Genomic DNA, 18,617 nt, shown 5'->3' on the forward strand with positions numbered 1-18,617 from the left:
ACTGCAATCTTCACAGTATCCTTGCACTCGCTGTATAGAATGAGTGTCCCACTGTCATAAGCACGGTAAAAATTAGTCCATATAGCTTGTACACACACCTGGCCCCTTGCCCCTCGTGCCCTTGGCTGCCATTTTCTTCGTCTCTCCCTGGACCTTTCCCTGTTAAGCAGCTGCAGCTTTTATGTACTGATACCCTCTTCTTCCCTGCTTTTCAATGCCTGATAGCAGAGTACATATCATAATCAAGGTGGAAGGTTCCCATCATTTTACAGAACTGACTGGAAAACTTGCGTTGCCATGGGCAACCTTCCATGTGCACTTCAATCTTCATCCCACTCTCCCTGCCTCCCGCAGAGCTGACCTCACACTTGGCTTGAGATTTGAACAAACAGTTCTGGGCACAAAAATGGAGATTTTTGATATTTTCTTTGGCTGTTGCCAGGGGCAACCAACCCAGTAACCCATGGCATAATCCCAGACGAGCCCCCAAATGTAGCAAGATTCTCAGCCATTGTGCTGGATGTGGGTCTGCCAGGGTTACCGCTAGCAACAACAGCACGTTTAAGCATGTTCTCAAAGTGTGAGTACTGAGACAGGAAACAGTCTTGCATCTTTGGGTTTTGTATTTATTTAGGAACTTGGATGGTAAAATGGAATGAGTGGGATACTCCTCTGGCTCAACTATTCACACGGTAATGGGACAACTGAGAAAATACCTATGGAAGCTGGCTTGACGCTGGCTGAATGCCGGTCAACACCAGTTGGCGCTGCTTAACGCTGACTTGCTATCCGTTAACTCCGAACTGACTTTGTCACTCCCCATTGGCACAAAGTCCTTTGTACTGCTGCCTTTTGCCCTCCTGGCTGAGGTAGCTACTTGTAAGCACTGCTGCAACTCTTAACACTTCAGGGCCCACACTGGCACCCTCTCTCACAGACTTCTCTTCAGGGCTTAGATTCTGGCACCCCCTTCCCTAAGCCCTCTCTCCCAGTTGACTGGCTCCTGGATCCCTCTGACCTTCCGGAGTGGTCCCCTATCCTAGGGGACCCCTGGGCAGTTTACAGTACTCACGACACTGTTTTCCTGGAAACTCCCCCCCAACAGCTCCACTTGGTCCTCAGCACTCTGGATCAGTCTCTGCAGCTCAGCTCAACCTTTTGTCCTCTAGGCCGGCCGCCAAGGACACCGTTTTCCACACTGACAGGAGAAGAGATAGCCGTAAACCCCCCTCCTGGGACTCTGCTTCCTGCCAAAGATGCCCTGTCATGTGCTCCCCTCAGACTTATATCCCAGGATGCATTGGGGCATAGTCTGCCCTCTGGGATAGATACAAGCCCTGGTGTGCTATCGGTCAGGTTTCCTCCACTGTCCAATGAGAGCCCCCATTGGACACAGTGGGGAGACTCCCCTAAGCTCAACAGGCACACCTGGGAACACATGACAGCCTGCTGAACAATCAAGGCCCATCTGATAAGCAGACAAGGCCAAATAAATGCTTTTCCTAGCACCCACCTAGGAGGGTGCTACATATATATATATATATATATATATATATATATATATATATATATAAAACATGCAATATTAACCACTTGCCGACCGCCCCATGCAGATTTTCTGGGGCAGGCTGTGCATAATCACATAGTACTACGTGATTATGTGCACTCGCGCGCCGCCGAGACCACGCCCCTGCGATCGTCACAGAAACTGACAGAAGACCCGCCTGTTTATGTAAACAAAGCAGGCGAGTCTTCTGTCACACAGGCTGAGAGAGATTATGAGTTTCAGCTAAGCTGAAACCCCGATCTCTCTGTGCCTGTCACAGAGCCCTCCCCCCCCCCCCCCCCCCAGTCAGTAAGCATTATTAGGCATACATTAACCCCTTTGATCACCCCCGGTATTTAGCCCTTCTCTGCCAGTGTCATTTATACAGTAACAGTGCATAATATTTAGCACTGAATACTGTATTAATGTCACTGGTCCCCAAAAAGTGTCAAAAATGTCAGTTAGGTGTCAGATCTGTCCCCCGGCAATGTCGCAGTCTTGCAAAAAAATCGCTGTTCTCCACCATTACTAATAAAAACAGAACAATAAAAATAAAAAGTCCAAGAATCAATCCTATAGTTTGTAAACGCTATAACTTTTGCACAAACCAATTAAAATACACTTTTTGGAATTTTTTTTTTACCAAAAATATGTAGCAGAATACAAATTGGCCTAAACTGATAAAAAAAAAACCTTAGTTAGACTTACCAGTGACGGTATTTTTAAGAGCCTTTCAAGGACAGCACCTGGAGAGAGTGCAGCTCCACCCAAAATCAGGAAACACTGCAGACTTTAATTCCCTCCTCTTCCACCATGCCTTCAGTTATAAAGTATCCTCCGACATGCTGGAAAACAGAGCACATAACAGAACAACCAACACATAGGTTATAAGTTTTATAAAGCACAACATTCTAGGGAGGGTAGTAGGCTGCTGTCCTGAAAGGCTCTTAGAAATACCATCACTGGTAAGTCTAACTAAGGTTTTCTCAAATCGCTTTTCAGGACAGCACCTGGAGAGGATATCAGAGTAACTTACCCTAGGGCGGGACCACTGCCTGCAGGACCTTCCTCCTGAAGGATTGATCTGCAGTAGACAGTAAGTCCAGCCTATAGTGCTTGAGAAAAGTGAAATAACTGGACCAAGTAGCTGTCTTGCAAATTTGTTCAGGCAAAGCACCGGCCCTTGCAGCCCAGGACATAGCCACCGACCTGGTAGAATGGGGCACAATACCTTCAGGAGGAGTCTCTCCTTGAGCCACATAAGCTACCTCAATTACCCATTTGATTCACCTTCTAAGGTGCCATTTGATGCCTTTTCACCCTTACGAGGTCCTGTGAATATTATAAACACGGCATTTGACCTTCTGAACTCTTTGGTGACAGACAGGTAGTGTAGTAGACACCGTCTCACATCCAGGGAATGAAAGGCTTCCTTTTTAGCGTTAGCTGGTGTTGAGGTAAAAGTAGGCAGCACAATTTCTTGAGTGCAGTGAAAGGATGTAGCTATTTTAGGGAGAAAAGCTGGATCCGTCCGAAGAATAACCCGGTCTGGAAATATAACCAAAAAGGGGTCTGTAATAGACAGGGCCTAAATCTCACTCACTCTTCTGGCAGAAGTAATTGCCACCAAAAAAAGTGTCTTCAAGACCAAATGTTTCAGAGATGACTCTGCTAAAGATTCAAACGGAGCATTAGTAAGTCCTTGTAGAACTAAGGATAGATCCCATTTGGGAAAATTCTTAATAGTTGTTGGCCTGCTTCTAGCTAAAGCCTTAAAAAACCTTATGCTTTAAAGTCTCTTCTGATAAAGTCTTTTCAAAGAAAACCGAAAGAGCCGCCACCTGTGTTTTCAGGGTACTTGCAGCTAATCCTTTCTCCATTCCTTCATGGAGGAACTCTAAAACAGAAACAATATCTTTTACTTGAAATTTGTTAAAGGAACACCAGGAGTTATACTTTTTCCAAACTTTCATATAAATAGCCCTGGTCACTTTTTTCCTACTGGACATCAGTGTGGAAATTAGTTTTTCTGAAAGGCCTCAAGAGATCTTCCTCAGAAACCACGCCGTCAACTGAAGCCGCTCTGGCTCTGAATGATTCATGGTCCCTTGTGTCAGAAGATCCTCCCTGACCGGGAGTTTCTAGGGTGGTTTCACTGCCAAATTCAGGAGAGTCGCAAACCAAGGTCTTTTTGGCCAAAAGTGTGTGATCAGGATTAAGCTGGTAGATTCCTCCCTGAACTTCCTAAGAACCAGAGGAATCAGATGAAAGGGGGGAAACGCATAGCACAAGGGGAAGTCCCAAGGATGAGCAAATGCGTCCAGGCCCAGCGGTTGATCCTCCCTGTGGAGGGAAAAGAATACTGGCATCTTAGTTTTTTGTTGGTTTGCAAACAGGTCGATCTGGGAAAACCCCCAAGTCTCTGAAATCATAAGAAAAATTTCCTGATTCAGACTCTGATTCCAGAACCTTCTTCCTGCTCAGAAGATCTGCCAGCAGATTCTGGGAGCCCTTCAGGTGGAATGCCGTCAAGGATGCCACATTCTGTTTTGCCCAGTCCAGTAACTACATGGCCAGCTCTAAGAGGCTTCTGCTTCTTGTCCCCCCTTGCCTTGAGACATAGGCTACTGCCGTCTTGTTGTCTGACAGGATCTGAACATGCTGATCTCTTATGTTTTGATGGAAGGACACAAGAGCCAGAGATATGGCCTTTAGTTCTCACCAATTTGTAGACTTCCCGGCCTCTGCCTTGGACCAAGTGCCTTGAACTGTCTGACTGTCCAGGTGGGCTCCCCACCCCCAAGCACTTGCATCTGTGGTCAGTCTCTTGTTCAGAGGAAAGGACCAACCTAGGCCCTTTGTCAGATTGGCTGGGTTTCGCCACCACCAGAGGGCCCTTTTTACCCTTGCCGAGATCTTGATAGGCTTTACTAGTGGCTCTAGGTGAGACCACTTTTGCAGGATCTCCATCTGCAGAGGGTGAGAGTGTAACCTGGCCCACTGTACTGCTGGAATAGAGGAGGTGAGAAGGCCCAGGGCCGCCATTGCTGTCCAAACTGACAGTTTTAAGTTGGACTGCAACTGAGCTACTGCAGACTGAACTTATACCATTTTTTCTCGAGGCAGAAAAACTTTTTGGAGAACAGAATGGATGTTGTAACCCAGAAACCGAATCTCCTGCGAAGGAGTCAGATTGGACTTCTCCAGGTTTAGGAGCCACCCTAGGCTCTCGAGATGTAACCGAGTCTCCTGAAGATTCTCTAGCATCCTTGCCTCGGAATCTGTGAAAAGGAGCAAGTCGTCCAGATACGGAACCACAGAGATCCCCCTCAACTCAGAGGTTCCAGGGCTTCTGCCATCACTTTGGTGAACACCCTGGGGGAGGAGGACAGTCCGAAGGGGAGAGCTCTGAATTGAAGGTGCCAAACTGACTTTCCCAGATTGATTGTTAGTCTGAGAAACTTTTGGCCGGACCAAGGTATTGGGATATGTAGATAAGCATCCCTCAGATCTTTAGTCATCTTGAAACATCCCGGAGATAGCAGTTTAGTTACTGTATCAATGATGGCGTCCATCCGAAAACGCTTGTATCTTATTGATTTGTTCAAAACCTTGAAATTTAGGATCAACCAAAACTTTCCTGAAGGTTTCTTTACCAAGAAGACGTGAGAAAAAAAACCCCGGCCTTCTTGTTCCTCGGGGACCTGGATGACCACTTCTTGTTGCATCAGCTCCTGTAAAAGAGACATCATAACTGAAGCCATCTCCTGATCCTTTGGAAGCGGGGTGACAAAGAACCTGCTTGGAGGAGTTCTAGAGAATTCCAGGTTGTATTCTGACAACACTATGTTTCGGATAAAAGGACTCGCTGGTATTTGTTCCCATTGAGGGAGGAACAGATTTAACCTTCCTCCCACTGGAGGGGTACTGTCATTTGGCCTTATAGGGCTGCACTGGGGGCTTAAAAAGCACCCCCCTCTGCCTTTGGTTTTTTGACCAGACCATCTGGACTTGTTTCCTTGTTCCCTACCCCTGTGGGACTATGGAAAAAGAACAAAAATTACCCATGGCAGGTTGTTTTTTCTTTGAGGGGAAGGCCTTCTTTTTATCTGCTGTCTTATCTAGGACAGATTCAAGTTCTGGGCCGAACAAAAGATCCCCTGAAAATGGCAGCCCACACAATTTTGACTTAGAGGCAGAGTCCCCAGTCCAAGTCTTTAGCCAAATTGCCCACCTGGCAGAATTGACCAATGCTGAGGACCTTGCAAACATTTTAATTGACTCTGCCGAGGCATCAGCCATGTGCTTTACTGCTTTGAGCAGCAGAGGAAAGAATTCTAATAAGTCTTTTCTGGCAGTACCAGCTTCAACGTGTGTCTTTAACTGTTCCAACCAGCATTCCTGGTTTCTAGCTACTACCGTGGATGCCATAGCTGGTTTCAGGCTAGATGAGGTAGAATCCCAAGCCTTTTTAAGGAGTACATCCGCCCTTTTGTCCATGGCATCCTTTAGTACCGCCATGTCTTCAAAAGCTAGGTCTGTGTGGCGAGATACTTGGGAAAAGGCCGCATCCACTTTGGGCCTTTTGTTCCAGACCTGAGACTCCTAATCTTCAAAAGGAAACCTTCTTTGAAGACTATTAGCAAAAAAGGGAGCCTTTTCAGGATCTTTCCACCCTTTTTCACCCTCCCTGTAAGGGTATTGTGTACAGGAAAGACTCTATGTTTAGTCTCATCCAGGCCTTCATACATTTTGTCATGAACTGACAGTTGCACTTTTTCCTCCTGGATACCCAGGGTAGTATATATATTGCCTTGAGTAGATCTTGTACTTCTTCTAAGGACAATTTATACTTGGAAGGCCTTTCCAAATCTTCCTCTTCCTCCGAATCCCTGAGGGAGGGAAGTGCGCCTTGCTCCTTCACCTTCTGAGTCACTACACTCTGTAGACTTTGAGGTGGATGCATAGGAGCTTGACAAAGCACTCTGCTGGGAGTCTGTCTGTGCAGGTGGGGCTTTAACTAACAAGGATTTGACTGAACTCAGTGTATCTGTCAGCTCTTTCACTGAAGGAAATAAATCCTTGCACTGCTGCGCAGATTCTCCTTTTACTAAGTCTGCAATACAGATCTTGCATAATGGCTTAGGCCATGTATCCTTTAAACACTTCCCGCCCGCCCTATAAGCAAATGACGGCGGGAAGGTGGTTGCATTATCCTGACAGGACGTCATATGATGGTAGCAGGATAATGCGCTCTGCACGCCCCCGGGGGGGGGGGTGGGGGGGTCGGCGATCGGTGATGCGGCGTATCACTCTGACACACCGCATCTCCGATCTCGGTAAAGAGCCTACTGACTTAGGCTCTTTACAACGTGACCAGCTGTGTCCAATCACAGCTGGTCACATAGTAAATAGGCAGTGCCGTTGATCAGCTTTCCTCAGTTCGTGCCTGACAGGCACGAGTAGAGGAGAGCCGATCTGCAGCTCTCCTGACAGGGGGGGTCTGCACTGGTAATCAGAGCATTTATTACCAGTGCAGACCCTTAGGGGGGTGCCACTAGAACCACCAGGGATGCCCACCCATGACCCCAGGGATGCCCACCCATGACCCCAGGGATGCCCACCATGGCCACCAGGGATGGCAATCAGGGCTCAGGGAGCACGCCAGTGTCCTCCCATCAGTGCTGCCCACTAGTGCCCTCCCCATCAGTGCTGCCCACCAGTGCCCATCATTGCCATCTATCAGTGCCGCCCACCAGTGCTGCCTATCAATGCCACCTATCAGTGCCGCCTATCAGTGCCCAGCTTTCCCTTATATCAGTGCCCACCAATGCTGCATATCAGTGCTACCTATCAGTTCCACATGTCAGTACCGCCTATCAGTGCCGCAATTTAGTGCCACCCCATCAGTGCCACCCCATCTGTGCCTCCTCATCAGTGCCTCCTCATCAGTGCCTCCTCATCAGTGCCTGTCAGTGCGGCCTCATCAGTGCTCATCAGTGCAGGCAAATCTTATCTATTTACAAAATTGTATGCCATAAACAAAAAAAAAAAAACGTTTTTTTTTTTCACTTTTCGGCCATTTTTTATTTGTTTAGCAAAAAAGAAAAAACCTTGCAGTGATCAAATACCACCAAAATGAAGCTCTATTTGAGGGGAAAAAATTACCTAAATTTGGTTTAGGTACAGTGTTGCATGACCGCTCAATTGTCATTCAAAATGCAACAGCGCTAAAAGCTGAAAATTAGCCTGGGCAGGAAGGGGGTGAAAGTGCCCAGTATTGAAGTGGTTAAAGGAGACTCGCAGGAAGCACACTTCCTTTTCACTGAGGGGGACCTGGACTTAACTGTGGCTTTCCCCTGAAAACTAAACAAATACTCCTATTACCTACCTATCACACAAGTGAACAGCCCAAATAAACAGACACCTCTGTTACTTAATTAACACCCAGGTGAACTACTTGACCTAAAGGAAAAAAGGTGCACCCACCGCAGAAAAAACAACAGACTCCACAACATAACACTGTAAGGCTGGAGCATTTAGAAATCAACTTAAACAGTGGCAGGCTCAAATAGAGGCAAAGAAAACAACCACCATAGAAAGCCCAACAGTAAAGTTAGAGGGTCCCCTGCCCCCTCTTACCTGGGCCTGGCCGGTGCTCGAGGCGCCTGCATCCGCCGTTGCTGCCGACTTCTCTTCCATCCCTATGGAGAACACAGCGAGAGCAGTGAACCGATCAGATTCAAAAATACCGCCACTGGCGTCCTCAAGACCTGAGGACCAGAAGCGGAAGCACTAGCCCTTGACCCGCCACTGACCCCACGTTTTCAGCGGCCTGGAACCACGCCGCCCGCCCTCGCCAGAGGTAACGCCCACCATGCCTGCGCCCTCACAAGCGGGGACCCAGGACCAACATGCCGGGAAATTTAAATTAGAAAACCGGCCCAACTACTCACAAGCGGACCCTGGGCGCACAGATGGGACCACCAGCAAGGCCCAGCTCCCCTGAACTATAGGAAGGCCAGCGAAATCCTCGGTACCTCCCCCTGGGGAGGATTGGGACAGTCAGTATCATCACAACCTACTAAGGTGACCACCTTTCCCCCCACCTGGAGAGAGCGCAGCCACCCACAAGAGGTTCCTCGCAGTGCTTCCACCATGGAGGAGGAAACACAACAACTAAAGGCATGGTGGAAGAGGAGGGATTTAAAGTCTGCAGTGTTTCCTGATTTTTGGGTGGAGCTGCGCTCTCTCCAGGTGCTGTCCTGAAAGGCGATTTGAGAAAAATAGATTTTTAAATTTTTTATTGGGAATGTTTTATAGCAGAAAGTAAAAAATATTGTGTTTTTTTCAAAATTGTCTCTCTTTTTTGTTTATAGCGCAAAATCTAAAAACCACAGAGGTGATCAAATACCACCAAAAGAAATCTCTATTCTATTTGTGGGGAAAAAAAGGACATCAATTGTATTTGGGTACAGCGTCGCATGACCGCGCAAGTTTTCATTAAAGTAATGCAGTGCCGAATCGCAAAAAAAATGGACTGGTCATTAAGGGGGTAAAACCTTCCGGAGCATAAGTGGTTAATGGGATCCACATATGCATAGAGAATATAAGCTGCCTTCAAGTAACTGAAAAGAAAATAGAAAATAATTGTAGGTGTATGGTGTTATTATTGTCTTTTTATAGGAAAAATGTTGTGCACTTTAGTAGCATAACATTACTGAGCACACACGGTGATAGTTACTCTCTGGCACCATTCACACCTGAGTGTCACGCTAATGTGTTTTTTTTTTTCGTTGGCATATTTTTCATCATAGGGTAGCTCATTCACTTATGCATGACAAAAGCACCAAAAGAAGCTGCTGCACTATTTCAGGCGGTAAGTTTCACATGTTTTGTCATGTTTGGGGTGCCATTAACAATTAGGCTCCATTCCCACCTGCACACCATGTGTTTTTTCCCGGTTCACTTGAATGGGCTGCCCTATGTACAACAAACGTGGGAAACGAAGCTCCTGCACCTTTTCAGGCAGTAAACTTTGTTCGACAAAGCACACATTTCCTAGCTGCATTTGGCATGCCATTTACATTACAGTGGGGATCGAAAGTTTGGGCACCCCAGGTAAAAATTTGTATTGATGTGCATTAAGAAGCCAAGGAAAGATGGAAAAAAAAAGGCATCAAATTACAAATTAGACATTCGTATAATATGTCAACAAAAGTTAGATTTTATTTCCATCATTTACATTTTCAAAATAACAGAAAACAAAAAAATGCCCTCTGCAAATGTTTGGGCACCCTGCAGAGTTAATATCTTGTACTGCCCCCTTTGGCAAGTATCACAGCTTGTAAACGCTTTTTGCAGCCAGCCAAGAGTCTTTCAATTCTTGTTTGAGGTATCTTTGCCCATTCTTCCTTACAAAAGTCTTCCAGTTCTTTGGATTTCTGGACTGTCTGTCACACACTGCTATTTTAAGGTCTATCCATAGATTTGCAATTATGTTGAGGTCAGGAGATTGTGAAGGCCATGGCAAAACCTTCAATTTACGCCTCTTGATGTAATCCCCCGTGGATTTCGAGGTGTGTTTAGGATCATTATCCATTTGTAGAAGCCACCCTCTCTTTAACTTCAGCTTTTTCACAGATGGCATCAAGTTACCATCCAGAATTTGCTGCAATTTTATTGAATCAATTTTTCCTTCTACTCGTGAGATGTTCCCTGTGCCACTGGCTGCAATACAACCCCAAAGCATGATTGATCTACCCCCATGCTTAACAGTTGGACAGAGATTATTTTCATTAAATTGTGTGCCCCTTCTTCTCCAAACGTACCTTTGCTCATTCCGGCCAAAAAGTTAAATTTTAACCTCATCGGTCCACAGAACTTGTTTCCAAAATGCATCAGGCTTGTCTATATGTTCATTTGCAAAGTTCAAACGCTGATTTTTGTGGTGAGGAACGTAGAAGAGGTTTTCTTCTGATGACTCTTCCATGTAGACCATATTTGTACAAGTATCTCTTTATAGTGGAATAGTGTACCACAACTCCAGTGTCTGCCAGATCTTTCTGGAGGGATCGTGCAGTCAAACGTGGGTTTTGAATTGTTTTTCTCACAATCCTGCGAGCTATTCTGTCTGATATTTTTCTTGGTCTTCCAGATCTTGCTTTAACTTCCACTGTTCCTGATGACTGCCATTTCTTAATTACATTTCGAACAGAGGATATTGACATCTGAAAACGCTTTGCTATCTTCTTATAGCCTTCTCCAGCTTTGTGAGCGTCAACTATTTTCAGTTTCAGTTTTCTAGACAACTGCTTAGAAGATCCCATGGTGCTGATTGTTGGGGCAAGGTCAGATGAGTCTGGGCATTTAAAACCTTTGAGATTGACATCACCTGGTCTTCCCAAACGATGATTGAGAACAATCCATGACACTGGCAGGTCTCAGCCTTGCAAAGGGGGCAGTGCATACTATAAAATCTGCAGGGTGCCCAAACTTTTGCAGACGCCATTTTTTTGTTTTCTGTAATTTTGAAAGTGTCAATGATGGAAATAAAATCTAACTTTTGTTGACATATTATAAGAATGTCTAATCTGTAATTTGATGCCTTTTGGAGATTTTTCCATCTTTCCTTGGCTTCTTTATGCACATTAATACAAATCTTTACCTGGGGTGCCCAAACTTTCGATCCTCACTGTAAGGCCGCATTCATACTTTCGCAACGCATTGCCTTTTTTGCGCATTTAGCCCATTCACTTAAATAAGCTGCCCTATGCACATGCACCAAAGTAACTCCTGCACCTTTTTTTTTGGCAGTGAGCCAAGCGCGGGTTGCGAGGAAAATTTTAGCAATTTTTTCGTGCCACAAAATGTACGATTGCTGCCTGCATTTGGGGTGCCATTAAAGTGGATCTCCACCTGATTTCCCCCTTTTTGTTCCCCCTCGCCTACCTGAAGGTGGTATCTGCACATTTCAGATACTCACCCATCCAGCGGACCCATCGTTGTCCCACTGAGATCCACTCATGCCCTGCCACCGCTCTGTCCCTTGCCACCATGTTCTTTCTGACCTCATTGAGAGGCCCTTCGGCTATTCCAGGTCCAGCGGACAGGCGTCTCGATGACACGCTGATGGGCCCACCCGTGAATGAAAGGCTATGCCTCCTGGAATATGTAAAGAATTTAAAATATAAAAATATCCGTGCTATACAATTGAAAAAACCCTTTTAAGAACCATAAAGGTTCACAGAAAAAAGAGGCTCAAGCAGCCAGCTAAATGCATAGACAAGAGCATAAATAAAGTATAAAAGTTCATAAGCAGTGCTTGATAGAAGGGAAAATGCACCACCTTCAGTGCGTCTGATCGCACACACCACCAACATGTGATGTCTCAATCTCCTTAATAGAATGAAGATAAAAAAAGCATGTAGCCAGTGTCGGCAGAGATTCAACCCAATGATATGTAAGTCCCCAATTGCAGCTTTAAACCAATCAACAGGTATGGTGTAATCCGATATAACTCTCCAGCCAGTAACTCAGATGTAAACCAAGAGGGATAAAGGAGATCTCATAGTGCAGTATGTTCAATAACTTTTTACATTTATTTGCAAACATACTTACAAAAGCAGATAAAATCAAAGCCTTAAAACATTTCAGATGTTTTAATCAGGTGGGCACGCTCACACGCACATACTGAATGACCCAGATTTCTGAAATGTTTTAATGCTTGGATTTTATCTGCTTTTGTAAGTATGTTTGCAAATACATTTTAAAAGTTATTGAACATACTGCACTATGAGATCTCCTTTATCCCTCTTGGTTTACATCTGATTTGCTGGCTGGAGAGTTATATCAGATTACATCATCCCTGTTGATTGGTTTAAAGCTGCAATTGGGGACTGATATATCATTGGGTTGATCCTCTGCCGACACTGTCTACATGCTTTTTTCATCTTCATTCTGGTAAGGAGATTGAGAGATCACATGTTGGTGGTGTGTGCGATCTGACGCACTGAAGGTGGTGGATTTTCCCTTCTATCAAGTGCAGCTTATGAATACTCCTGGGATATGTGATGTGCATAGGCACAGCAGGTAGTGTGCACGTGATTCGCCTAAGGCAGTGATGGCGAACCTTGGCACCCCAGGTGTATTGGAACTACATTTCCCATGATGCTCATGCACTCTGCAGTCTAGATGAGCATCATGGGAAATGTAGTCCCAAAACATCTGGTGTGCCGAGGTTCGCCATCACTGGCCTAAGGCAACACAAGCACATGGCGCATTTCAGAAAACACAGCCAGAAATACACATTTCTGCCCACGTTCCCGGAAAGCTTAGGTGTGAACGCAGCCTAAGGCCCCATTCACACCTGCGTGGCACGCAAACGCCTGTTTTTCGCATGACAACATAGCACAGCCGTTTACTTGAGTAGGCTGCCCTGCGTGCGCCAAAAGCTGCAGCGCCTTTTCTGGTGGCGAGTTTCACGTTTGTAAAACAACAAAACACACATTTTCTAGCCATGTTTTTGCGGCACTATTACCAATTAATAGTGAATGTGAAACACGTTTTCATGCATTTCTGTGCGTGTCCCACAATGCCCCGATGTGAATAGGGCCTCAAAGCTTTTTTATTCCCTGGATCTCCCTGTCTCCTTTACACTGCCGCAATCCCTGTGCTATCGTGTCCAGGATCATTCCATGAAATACATTGTAATTGATCTCCTTCTATTGAACGCTCAGCTGACATCACACCAGCTCCTCCTCCTCCACACGATCCTCAAACTCGATGGTTCTCTCAGGCCGCTCTAGCACAGAGCTACGTTGTCTATTGTTGACACGTAACGTCGAGCGTAGCATTTTCTCACGACACTCCTGGCACGTTTTCCAATTGTGCGACAGTACTGGCACGTCTGCCGACGTAGAGCGGCCTCTTTTGGGACTTCCTGTGTAAAGTGCCCGGTATCAGGGACACCGGCCTAGGGAGAATCTACGGCCATCCGTGAGAGAGGACGGTGGGGAAAGGTAAAGGAGTCGGTAGGGAATGGTGGGGGAGGCTGGGGCAGTGCTCTGAGTGGATATTATTGTGATATGTGTGCTCTGAGGGGATATAGGGATACCGGAGGCCTGGTCCTCCTCACAGGGGCTAGAAGCAGCCATGTTTCCTCTGAAGTAACAGATGTGAGGGAAGGAGTCCGCATTGTGTGAGGACCGGTCTGGGCCATACGGTGTAGGTGCCTCAGATTTCTAGGGACGGGACTAGTAGATTTTGTAGGGATGGGCTGAGTTGTGTCTATATGGGGATCACTCTCTGCTCAGTCATTATTATCTGTATAGGAAGTGTGTACTTTAGGGGTGAATCTTTCAGATGCATGTGATAGTTTTATGTATCCAGGTTTACATTTTGTCCTTACTTTGGGAGCTTTGCTCTCCTGCACAGGCGGCCATGTTTTCACTGCCTCCTTTTTCCTGTCAAGTGGGCAGGGTCCTAGGGTGACACCTGTGTGTGGATGGGGTGCGATGGCACAGTGGTGCTTGGCATCATGGGACATGTAGCCCTGAGGAAGAGACATGCAGATTGTGCTAAACTTCCAGCCAAGAGCGCAAACATAGAGGTTGGGCTGGTGATCACTTGTAGGGCCAATTCACACATCTGTATGGAAATGTTCACAAAATGGATGTGCCTTGGTGTGCATTTTTATGTGCGTTGACACATTTTTATGCTCATTGCAATGGATCCTTGTAAGAAAATGTACTTTTCTCAGTAGATTTGTATTGAGTTGGTCATCTATGTGTTGCTTTAAAGTGGTATTAAACCCAAAAGAAAAAATTGTATTATATTGCAGCTCACGCAGGTGGCTGCGTTTTTGTTTTTTCTTTTAACCACATCCAGCCCGGCCTATAGCAGAATGATGGCTGGTCAGGAGATCAGTTATCCTGACTGGGCGTCTTATGACGCAGAGCAGGGATCAGTGGTGCGGTGTGACACGCTGCATCTGCCATCTCTGTATAGAGCCTATGATGTAGGCTCTTTACCACGTGATCAGCTGTTACAACCAGGAAGTATCGGTAATCGGCTTTCCTGAGTTTGCACTGACAAGGTGTGAGTAGAGGAGAGCAAATCAGCGGTGGTGCTGTGTTACATGCCACATCTCCGATCTCGGTATAGAGCCTATAATGTAGGCTCTATACCACCTGATCAGCTGTTACAACCAGGAAGTATCGGTAATCGGCTTTCCTGAGTTTGCACAGACAAGACAAGACAGGCGTGAGTAGAGGAGAGCCAATCAGCGCCTCTCCTGAACGGGAGGTCCCCATCAGAGGGGTTGACAACAGATGCAAATCAGTGCCTATCAGTCAAGGAGAAAAAAACTAATAAAAAGAAAAGCAGTTGCAAAATATGGCTCCAACAAAGGTGAGGTATTTTAAACAGCGCAAAACTTTATTAAAGAAAAATAATTGAATAAAAGATCAAGCAACAACATCAACACTATGTGAAATAGTATTAACAATAAACCCACTGACATGGAGATAAAATTCTGTATTGGGTCCTGTCTTGTGAGATGCCGCTACTACGCTATTATCAGACTCCACCCACCACCCAGATGGCACATGAGGAAATCAACCTAATTAAGATCAAGGGATTATCATGAGATTGACCACCCTACAGTTGGTAACTATATGTATGTATATGCAGGGACCACTTCTATGTATGTGGAGTTTCCCAGCTGGGAATAATGATCAACTTAGTGGTGTAAAGGTCTCAGTCCGTCATAATACAGGGATTTCCATAAATGACCGCTGGATGCAGGGTCCTCGCACCTATGTCGGTGTAAAAGGCAGTTGCTCTACCACAATCTCACTCTGGCAAATGGACATTTATATGGCTGCACTTTCCAAAGTCTTCCAACCTCATATAGACAGAGACACAGCAGTAGACACCATATAAAGCAGCACGGACATGGCGCAAAGCAGGCAGACAAATAGCTTGAGGCGATGATTCAGCATATACGATCTATTGAGTCTGTATCTGTGTCTGAGCGATCAGAGCACCTATAGAGTGGAATGTCCTCTGGTCTGTGGATATAACAGTCCGGGATAGGTGACTGTGCTCACTAATAGACACATGTGGTATATCTCAGATAATGCGATCAGCCTTTCGTGCAGTATTGCAGTATTGTCTGTTATGTGAGTACCACCAGGGCTGACAGGTACACAGACATATAGCGACAGGAACAGAGCTGATTACTGACCGTATGAGTCGTGTAAGTCCATATGGTTTGCGCTGCGCACAGTCTGTCAGTTGCTTAAGGATCAATCCATAGGCAGGTCCGGCCATGGTGGATCCGTTGAGGGAGCAAGCCGTAGTGTCCGCCAGAGGGTGTGGGAGCTTACCATCTACCAAGTAGGATTTGGGCGCCAAGCAGCCAGTCCGTGTAAGCGGTCGGTGTCCCAGGTAGGGTGGAGTCCGTGAGCGTAGCAGCGTGTGACGTTGACGCGTTTCGCGTGACGCAGCACGCTTCTTCAGGACGTGAAGGAGAAAACTTACTTACAAAATTTTATAACTGAATAGAAACGTGTTTTTTTTTTTTTTTTTAAAGTTAGGTCTTTTAATTTTGTTTAGAGTCGGTTCACACTACTTCAGGGGCGACTTGTGCATTACCATGCACCACGACTTCGGAACTTGCAGGGATTTCACATAATGGAAGTCTATGCAAGTCGCCCCGAAGTAGTACAGGGCCCTTTTTCTAAGTCGGAGTGACTTGTGTCGCTCCTATTAGAATGGGTCCTGTAGCAGTCAATGGACCGCGAGGGAGCGCAACTTGTCAGGCTGACAAGTCGCGCTAGTGTGGACCGGCTCTTGGCAGAAAATAAACCCAGTGGTGATCAAATACCACAAAAGGAGAGCTCTATTTGTGGAGAAAAAAAGTTATAAAATTGTATTATGGGCACAGTGTAGCATGACCGCACAATTGTCATTCAAAGTGACAGCGCTGAAAGCGGAAAATTGGCCTGGGCAAGAAGGGGGTGAAATGCCCTGTATTTTAAAGTGTTTCTAAAGGTAGATTAAAAAAAAAAAAAAGGGGGGGTGTTTAGTTAACCACTTCTGGACCGTAAGGATTTTTCCCCTTAGTGACCAGGCCATTTTTTTGCGATTCGACACTGCATTCCTTTAATGGAAAATTACTCAGTCGTACTAAAATAAAGTTGATGTCCTTTTTTTCCCACAAATGGAGCTTTCTTTTGGTGGTTTTGCGCTATAAACCAAAAAAGAGCGACAATTCTGGAAAAAAAAAAACATTTTTCAAATTCTGCTATATAACCTTCCCAAAAAAAAAATTAAAAACAATTTTTCATAATTTTAGGCCAGTTTGTATTCTGCTACATATTTTTGGTACCAAAAAAAAAAATCGCTATAAACGCAAAAGGGAAAGTCATGTGTTTTTTTAACTAGTAATGGCGGCGATCTGCCACTTTTAGGGGGACTGCAACATTGTGGCGGACAGATCGGACCCCTAAGGGCCCTTTCACACTGGCGCTCTGTATGTCCGCAAATCATCCTATTTTTTTGCGGATGATTTACGGACATAATGTAAGTCAATGGCATTGTGGATGTCAGCGGAATACCATCCGCTGACATCCGATTTCCTTCCTTTCAGTTCTGTTCTGTTTTTTGGAACGGAAGAGAACCCTATTTTTCCTCCTTTCAAAAAACGTAAAGGAAGGAAAATCGGATGTCAGCGGTGTCATCCGCTGACATCCGCAATGCCCATAGATTTACATTATATCCGCATATCATCCGCAAACGGATGGGATGATATGCAGACATACGGAGCGGATGACACCAATGTCATCCGCTCCGTGGAAAAAAAAAAAAAGTCCCGCAGCGGAGAAAAACAGCGGAGCGCCCGTGTGTAAGAGGCCTAACTGACATTTATTACACTTTGGGGGGGACCAGTGACATTACTTCGGTAATCAGTGCTAAATAATATGCACCGTTACTGTAATAATGACATTGGCAGGGAAGGGGTTAACCCAGTGGTGATCAAAGGGTTAGATGTGAGCCAATGGGGATTGTTTACTAACTGTGGGGGGAGGGGCTTGTGAAATGACCATAGAGATCTGTGATCCTATATAGAAGGATCACAGGCGCTCTGTGATCATTTCATAGAGAACGGTCAGCTGTGTTTACAATAGCTGACCGTTCTCTCTCAGCGGGGAGCGATCACAGGTGCCCGGCGGCAATTGCGGCTGCTGTCCCCATGCATCGGCACCCCCGCTGCCTAGTGGCGCCTCTCAGCACCAAGCACACGACCGACGTAGGTCTACGTCGGTTCACGCAGGACGGCCAGCCTGCCGCAGTAAATGTGCGGCCGGTGGTCCGGAACGTGTTATTATGTAAAGTTTAAAAAAAGGCAATTTATTCTTAAATCTCTATATGCAGTGGTCAATTTAAATAACCAGCTATATGGTTGGGGAGTAAAATCTCGACTCCATACTGTATATTAGTGGTGCACCGAAATTTTGGCAACCGAAAATGGGCCTATCCCATTTCGTCCGAAAACAGGTGATGTATGCCAAAAATCATAGCTGCCAACTCTCCCGCCAAATAGGACCTTGTCCCGGCTAACTTACTCTGCCAGGACCTCTTCTAAAAGCAATCTCAGCAGCTATCCCCCTCCTACCGCCTTCCACTGCGCTCTGTGCATCAGCCAGCTGGTTGGACAGCCAAACAAAGCCAGGATTGGCTTTGATCGGCTCTCCACTATGGTAACCCGGAAGCAATGACCTGACATTACTTCTTGTTCATTCAGATGTCAACGGCGCCACAAAAAAAAATCTAAAACATTTAAAAACTCAGATCTTGTTTGTGTGTTTTTTTTTTTTTTTTTTTTTTTTTTTAAGGGCAGAGGGGAGGGGTTTGGGTCTTATTAAAGAGGTTGTTACAACTTTTTTTTTTTTTTTTTTTTGCAACCTGTAAGAGAAACACATAATGAGCTAGTATGCATCGCATACTAGCTCATTATGAAATACCTTAGAACGAGCCCCCGCCGTGCCGCCCGCTTACCTGTATG

General features: G+C 45.7%; 1 protein-coding gene across 1 annotated transcript in view; it reads left to right on the forward strand.

Annotated features, from left to right (window-relative positions):
• Positions 1 to 13,427: 13,427 nt before the first annotated feature.
• Positions 13,428 to 18,617, forward strand: part of EIF3D (eukaryotic translation initiation factor 3 subunit D) — a gene marked incomplete at its 3' end in the record, with an annotated part of 34,355 nt that continues 29,165 nt past the window's right edge. Inside the window, exon 1 of the mRNA XM_082265634.1 lies at positions 13,428 to 13,566. The remainder of the gene's footprint in view (positions 13,567 to 18,617) is intronic.

Source organism: Pelophylax lessonae (assembly GCF_965119305.1).
Source record: "Pelophylax lessonae genome assembly, chromosome: 8".
In the NCBI taxonomy this organism is placed as follows: domain Eukaryota; kingdom Metazoa; phylum Chordata; class Amphibia; order Anura; family Ranidae; genus Pelophylax; species Pelophylax lessonae.